The sequence below is a fragment of the Mytilus californianus genome, unplaced genomic scaffold (assembly GCF_021869535.1).
Source record: "Mytilus californianus isolate M0D057914Y unplaced genomic scaffold, xbMytCali1.0.p SCAF_8, whole genome shotgun sequence".
Classification (NCBI taxonomy): domain Eukaryota; kingdom Metazoa; phylum Mollusca; class Bivalvia; order Mytilida; family Mytilidae; genus Mytilus; species Mytilus californianus.
In genome coordinates, this window is record NW_026262734.1 from 104306416 (window position 1) to 104314318 (window position 7903).

General features: G+C 31.9%; 1 long non-coding RNA gene across 1 annotated transcript; it reads right to left on the bottom strand.

Annotated features, from left to right (window-relative positions):
* Positions 1-236: 236 nt before the first annotated feature.
* On the bottom strand, positions 237-2630 carry LOC127712422 (uncharacterized). Its single transcript, XR_007987069.1, has 4 exons — positions 2584-2630; positions 1574-1708; positions 948-1027; positions 237-309 (listed from the first exon to the last, which is right to left on the bottom strand). It is a non-coding gene; the product is annotated as an uncharacterized LOC127712422 (long non-coding RNA).
* Between the last annotated feature and the right edge of the window lie 5273 nt (positions 2631-7903).

The following is a 7903-nucleotide window of genomic DNA, read 5'->3' on the forward strand; positions in this document are numbered from 1 at the left end:
GGAGTTTAATTCCGTGTGAAGCTTAAATATGTGAATTCACATTACATTGTAACACGTCTTAAAATGAACTTTTTGTATAGGGTTTAAGGCTAACAAATATTTAAAAATACTTGAACTGGAATAATGTACAGAGAAGAAATGGTATTTCCCTTCATGATTTTGGTCAGTTATATTTGTAAAGAAGAGACTGTGACAGGGGACTTTGATAAAACATTTACAGTTTTGTTAGATACTTGCCATATTATCTACACATCCAAGCTGAAACTTTTTCTCAAGAGATGCTGTTACTGTTTGGCTTGCAATACAGGACTTAAAATAATGACATATGAAAATTATAATGTAATAATGGAAACAATTGACATAGTATAAAGCATTGAGAAAATTTAAAAGTAAACATCAAGATGGTTAGGAGAAAGAAGAGTAAAAAGCGGATACATATTTTTGAAATGTTCTTGTAAAAATGCAACAGATAAAAGATGTAAGAACGCAACACAGAAACAGTAATTTAAAATTTCTTGAGATAATTATTTTCTATATAACAGATTAAAGCTATTGAAATTTTAACGGTATAATGTAAATGTTTTTCCATCGTTAATTAATTGCTAAATTATATTTATACTTTCGCTAGAAGGATAATGGTCTTCAGTACTTCTTTACCTTCTGTCCGCCTGTCTGTCTGTCTATCCGTCCAATGATATTTCTTTACATTTTTTCATTGGAACTATAAATAAATCAGAGCTTTCTGAGATTTGTATCGAGCTTCCATAAGCATGCTCGAAGTAATTACGTATTTTACATTAGTGTTTCAGTAGTGTTATGTTACCACATATTTATCGCGGTGTATCATTGTGAATGATGTGTTAGCCACAACTCACAATACATCTTGTTTCTCTTACTTCCTCTTACTAAGCAGTTGGAGAATGGTTAATCTCATAGTTAACACTTACCATGGACAAATTACTGCAGTGAACTATGTGTAGACAATCTGAAGGATGATCTACATGTTCACACGAATAACATTTCAAAGCTGAAATAAAGGAACATACAGGCAAATTTCATTCTGTACAAGAACATGGGTGTTATTACTTTAACATTTTAGAATATTATTGTTATAACTTTAACATTTTAGAATAATATTTCAAATCAAAGAGACCATATGTGGACTCTTCTTTGGAACACGATACAAAATAGCTAATAAATATAGAATATGACGAATCTATAAGTGAAATAAGAAACTAAAATAAACATTCACAAATGAACATGCAGTCAGGCATATTACAAATAATTCAGGAAAATTTAACAAAATTTCACAGATAAGCTGGTTGTCATCATGACAGACTATATATAATCTAAAAACGAATGAATATACACACTACACAATCCACGGGTCCTAGGACATAGTGTTGGAACACAGTTGTGCTTACGCATGACTTGTCTTATGGCTGCTAGTCTTTAACATCATTCAATACTTACGACACAGTCCACAGGTCCTAGGATAGAGAGTTGCCATACAGTTGTCCTGACACATATCTTGTTTTATGGCAGCTAGTCTTTGGCATCGTTTAATACTTACGACACAATCCACAGGTCCTAGGACAGAGAGTTGCCATACAGTTGTCCTGACACATATCTTGTTTTATGGCAGCTAGTCTTTGGCATCCTCTAACGCTACGATCTTCACAGTTGTTTGCACCACACATAACTAGAACTTAAGTTTAGCAGGAGTAAGTAATACAGAACGAAAAGAAAATTATATGCACAATGATAATTGTTTAAATACATTTTACAGTAATTATAGTTTTCGGTATTATTTTATATATGAAACACCGCTTGATGTAATAAATGTCAACTTCACCTTATAAAAGAAGTACATGGGTCAATGAGTAAATCAATATAAAAAAAGATGATAAAACTGAAAAACAGTTTAATGTAAGGGTGTTATAATAATATACCTTCCGATAATATCACAAATACATTCATTTAAACGTAGTATCCAGTTCTATACATTTTTTTGTACATTGACGATGAAGACAAAAATTATTCATTATTGAATTTTATATCGTTTTGTGAAATGTTCATCGAAATGGCATGAATAACCATAGTGAGTAAATTTCTACATGACACTAAATTATGTATTACTTTCACATCAATTACATTGTAAAATACTGATTTATGAAGAAAAAAACCCGCATAAAATATTCATCAAAATTAGAGTTATGAACTATTCACAAGCGGTTAATTTTTATTTAATTATAAACAAAAGTACTACAAATTTTCATTATAACGTATATGTATGTAGATGTAACACTTTGTTATAAGTTGAAATAAAAAAATAAACGAAAGAATTGTGAAATGATACCAGTGAGTTCGACCTAACTTCTAATTTGTTTAGTGTTACATCTTAATCTATCATCCCGTGACAAATTGTACTATATCAAGGTAAGTATACCATAACATTACACATACACTAGTTACTGCGATCCCGAGTCTTACTGCAACAAAGACATCTACATATATTACCAAATTCAAACAACGTTGAAAAAAAATATGTTCAGCCAATCTTCCATGACTGTTTCATCATACCTAATGTGCTTAGCGTAATTCCATATGCCAATGACATGACTCTACTTAACCATTAAATTCCACTTGTGTACATGTACTTATCGTGGACCAACTTACACATGTAGATACTATATTTGCGTAATCATTGATATGACTTTCATTCAATTGTAAGGCGTAACTAATTTTAAACCGTTACAGTAATATTGTTTTAATCCCTTTTGAAACAAACTGCAAATTATTTTTTAAAAATATATAACGACAAAAATGTTTGAATGGTAAACAGCAGTAAATCTCGTATCAAAGAATTCAGTAATCTGTTATTAGATATATAAGATATTGGATATGTCAATGCGTCAATGAGACAGAGACCGAACAATAAAAACAAAGAAAGACAACGACAGGTAAACATAGGGTCTTAGACAGACGACAAATGTATAAACCATATTATTTCAATACTTTAATGGCACTGGGTCTAGACATGATGGGATTAATAAAACAGAAACTACCTGTGGAGATCTGAAATCTTTTGATACTTTATCCGTACAAAATGAAGAAGGATGGGTGGGTGTTAAACGTCAAGTAGCAAATTTAACATGCAAATCAGTACGAGACCATGTTGATGAGATATGATAATAAACCCTGCTTTGTACTAGACCTACACTCGAAGCATGATTTTAACGTGCTTATCAGTATGGTAACAGTCCAAAGTAGGATATGTAACCCTTCCCGAACACATTATTTGGAATACGAGCCGACCAGATGATACTCTTACGCCTGAATGCCTCGTCCTTCGAGGATAAGCAATAAATACCAGGTCCCAATTATTTAGTTTGAACTTGCAGGAGATCGAACTCACAATCTCCGGCACAGGTACACAAGGCGACCACGCTACCACATTCCAATATATCACCGAGCCGGTTTCAATATGAAGACATAAACAGGGAATACAATTGACCAAGTTTCTAGCTATAACTGGCATCTATGACTTAAGATTGGTTCTAAACTCTCAAGATTCATCTTTGATTCTTTGGTTATCATACATGTGGCTCTGTCCATGTCACAAATACCAACACGTCTTTATATTCTCAAAACTTGTGATATCCTGTCATAGAATTAAATGCCTTTGTGAAGTCAGAAAGCACTGTCAATAGTATTTGTTATTTCTTGTTGTTATCGTTAGGATTACGGCACAGCATAGATCCCCTTTATGTTTATTTCATAATTGGGTTATGTTGACAGATCTTCAGTAGTTCCAGTTGTATTTATGCCTAGTTTTAGTATCAAGCGACTAAGTCCATACCCTATGGGTGTCTTCAACTTATGCCATTATTTGAAAATATATATTCAACCTATGCCAGCAAACAAAGTACAATAGATGTTGTTATAACAATTAACAATTACTTTCCGGTAAAATTTTAAGAAATAAAATTTAAGAATTAAAATTTACTATTAAAATATGCAAACACAATAGCAAATTTGTGTTGTAGTTAATAAGAAATTACACAAAAATAGACATATTTACAAAACAAGTGAGTATTAAAGTAAAGAGAATTGAGTTATGATCTTGTTCTAGTCGAGAATCCGTGACCTTACAAAATAATGTTATCTTCGATCTATCACTTATGTTTAAATCAATTTTAAAATAAACATTCGCCATAGTATTACCTTGATCTTGCGTCGTCACGAGACAGTTCAAACGACGAAAAGCTAGTCAAACGAAAGTTATGGAAACTTATATGTTTCAAAGGTAGAAAACAAAATCAAATAAAATCTGTTTTAAGTATAAGAAATATAAAATTTAAGTATTTAACAGGGAGCGGAGATAAAGAATAGAAGGGATATAGATCATTAGTCGAAGACAGACTAACAACACCATACATAAAACAAAAAAGCCGTACAGACAAAAACAAATCGCATACAATTACACAAAAAATAACGGTTAAACAAATTAAACTCCATCGAATACCGGGAATGAACCATAGGACTTCGGAAGGATCAGAAGTTATTGCTCCGCTTGCAGGATTATCCTGTTAAGTTATGTTGATGAAATATATCCGATGTTCAGGTGAAGAAACTCTTACCTAACCCCCACAATTATCAAATTTATAAACCATCGGTATATGTGAATAACCAAACCCTAATACAAGTATTTCTGGATTCACAAGATAGGAAAGAAAAGAATGTTACGGTTATTTAACAATATGAGCAGATGTCATTGAAATATTCAAAGCTTCATGTATGAGTCGAGTAGCTTTATTTTTAGCTGCAAAGCTAGACTCTTTGGTATGTATATAAAAAGTTCAACTTTTTTGTCGACATTTAATCTAAATAAAAAGAAAAAAGGTTCAGTTACTAAGTGTATTACACTGTTTTTGGTGATTTATTAACAAATACTACTGTACCAATAGTTGTTATCATATCATTGTCTACTCTAATATAAAAACAAAAAGGAACCTGCTTTTTTGTTATCTTCTTTGATGTATGAATTTGAATAAATGTGAGATACTTTTTACGTGAGTGTCTTAGACATTGAGTAACATGACTGCGTTATAACCAATTTTATCATACACTTATACATTTCAGAGACCCCAATAATTTTCATATCTATGTACACGCCGAGCCCGTTCCAAACATGCCTGGTGGTTTGGTTTTTTTCCCATTTGCTGTCTACAATTGCCGTCCTTCCTTTTTATCGATGCCCTTTGCAGACCTATCTATCGCATTTATTCGGTTTTGTCCACTATCAAAACTTGTCCACTATGATATTTAGCCAAATTAATGCCGCTGAAAGTGGCAATAAACACAATCAACAAACAAAAAATCAAACCGGAAATTCAAATTAAAATTAACTTTTTTAAATGTTTGTAGGGGGGGGGGGGGGATTATATGTAATTTGATATCATATTAATTTGTTGAGGAACACTACACTTTAACACCCGTGATTTGGATTCAACATGAACTATGCATAAACTGATCTGTCATAAACTGATCCAGTCAACATTTTTATCTTTTTTTCCTATTTTCTTATTTTAGTAACATCGTTTATATTGGTATAGAATTTTGGTCAATAAATTTAATATTAATTTGAAAAGGTGAAGGCGAGTTTGTAAGAACCCTTTCTGTGATTTTTGACGGCATTTTTGTCTACTTTTAACAACTGTTGTTGTCCAATTTGATTGTTATGTGGTTCTAAAACCTAAACTCTGATAAACTCCTTGGTAACGAATTTGTGATAACGATTTCTCAAATTCGTGATAACAAACGCAATCCGTAGATAAAGGCAACAGCTAGTAGTATACTGCTGTTCAATAGTCATAAATCGCTTTAGCGAATACAAATCTGGGTCACAACGTAACCACAAAATGTAGTAATATGCGATAACTAATTTCCTCAGATTCGTTATTACATTTTTTTACAATTTGTGATAACAATTTAAATCGAATTTAAATTATACTGTTGGGGATTCCTAAATTAGCCTCATGACAAACTGAAAAGAGTATATGGATTTCTTAAGGTATAGTGTTCTAATCTTGTATGGGAACATAAGAAATATTTTCAAAAGTACAAATAAATGTGACAGAAAGATTATGTAAAATGTCAATTCCTTCATATAAAAAAAGTAATTTACGTCAATCTACCTAATAAAAGTGAATGAATCCTCGAGAAACTATTGTTTTTCTTTTGACATTGTACGTACATTTTCATGTATAATTATCCATGCCTTATTCATACCGAACTCGGCTTTTAAAGTATGTTGAATGACTGTTGTGTAAATTAGTTTTGAAAAATGTCAACCAGTATAAGTCATCCGGATGTGTGATGCCATTTATTTCAAAGCAAATGAAATTTATTGAATACCGTTCAAGTAGTGCTGTTTAACACTTAAAAAAGGTGTATACAGATAAAACTCAAGCAATTGTTCAATGCTATTTACAAATTTTACGCTATAACGTGGTAAATCAATGAAATAAGCAATTCCGACATTGTTGTTTACGCGAAAGGCGATACAATATATGCACACAAAAAAACCGTCTTTATGTGCTTGTTACAGTCAGAAGTCTATGATACAGAGGTTGTCATTGGTCGCTTTATTCATTTTTGTTTTTCGTTTATTGTTGTAAACATAAATCAGGCTGTTAGTCTTTTTTCCGTTTGAATTGTATAATATATGTCATTTCGAGGATTTTTATAGTTTACTACATGATTTTTATCATTGTTGAAGGACGTACGATGACCTTTAGTTTCTTACATCTACGTCATTACGTCTCTAGTGAATAGTTCTCTGATTTCGATTATACCACCACAACCTCTTATTTTTATTTCGATCTAATTCTAAAAATTAATAAAATATTTGTTTGCCAAGGGCTCGTTTATAATTAACATATTTATTACAAAAAAGTAACCCGAGCTGATAGCAAGAGATGTCCAATACCCATACTTTATGAAACCTATAAATATATGTCTAAATATTTGTGCAACGATGCCGATGAAAAAATAAGATGAGGGAATAATATCGACAAATATTTCGTCAACAAATACTGAATTACAGGCTCCTGCCTTGTGAGAGAGAGGCACATGCATGTGGCAGGGGTATAAACATGTTCGTGACCGCTTAATCCTTCCACAGTACCTTAGACCGTGGTGTAACAGCACAAAACAAGATTGAACTGTACAAATCAGTATGAAATTGATTGACTCGTTAGATTGGCACGAAATGCATCGGATGCTGATTAACACCCAGTCTTTGATAGAACCATGCAAAAGGCTTATAAGTGGGTCCACATGACATGTCAACCAAATGTAATGAAATTTTGCACATATGTTGATAGTCAAGAGAAAAAAAGTTCTAACTTTAAAATTTGATTTAAGGCTATTTTTAGATTTTGCAGCGCAATCTATTGGAAAAGGCTTAATTTCCCAAAATTTCCACAAAAATGTCACAATTTTGTTACTCTGAATATGCTAGATATGGGTATGTTTAGCTGATATTTGAGTTGATTTTTATAAAGAGCATCATTCGTCCTTCGAAACTTGACAAAATGCGTTTGCTTGAGTATAGCTATATTTTGGGGCTGACCGGTCTAAAAAGGGCATTTTGGACATTTTTTTATACTTCCTAAAAAGATAAAAAAAAAAAGACAGGAAATCTTGTAAAGTACAATGCATTTTTTAATGTTTTAAATATTTCTATAAAGGTTAACATGTGTGCTACAAGTTTTATGATTTTTGAGCTGGGGTCTCCTACACCTTTACCAATGCAACGGAATAAAAATGAGTAATTTTCACATATTTTTCACCATAATCCGTGTATTTAATCATGAAAGCTTATTATATTTTGACA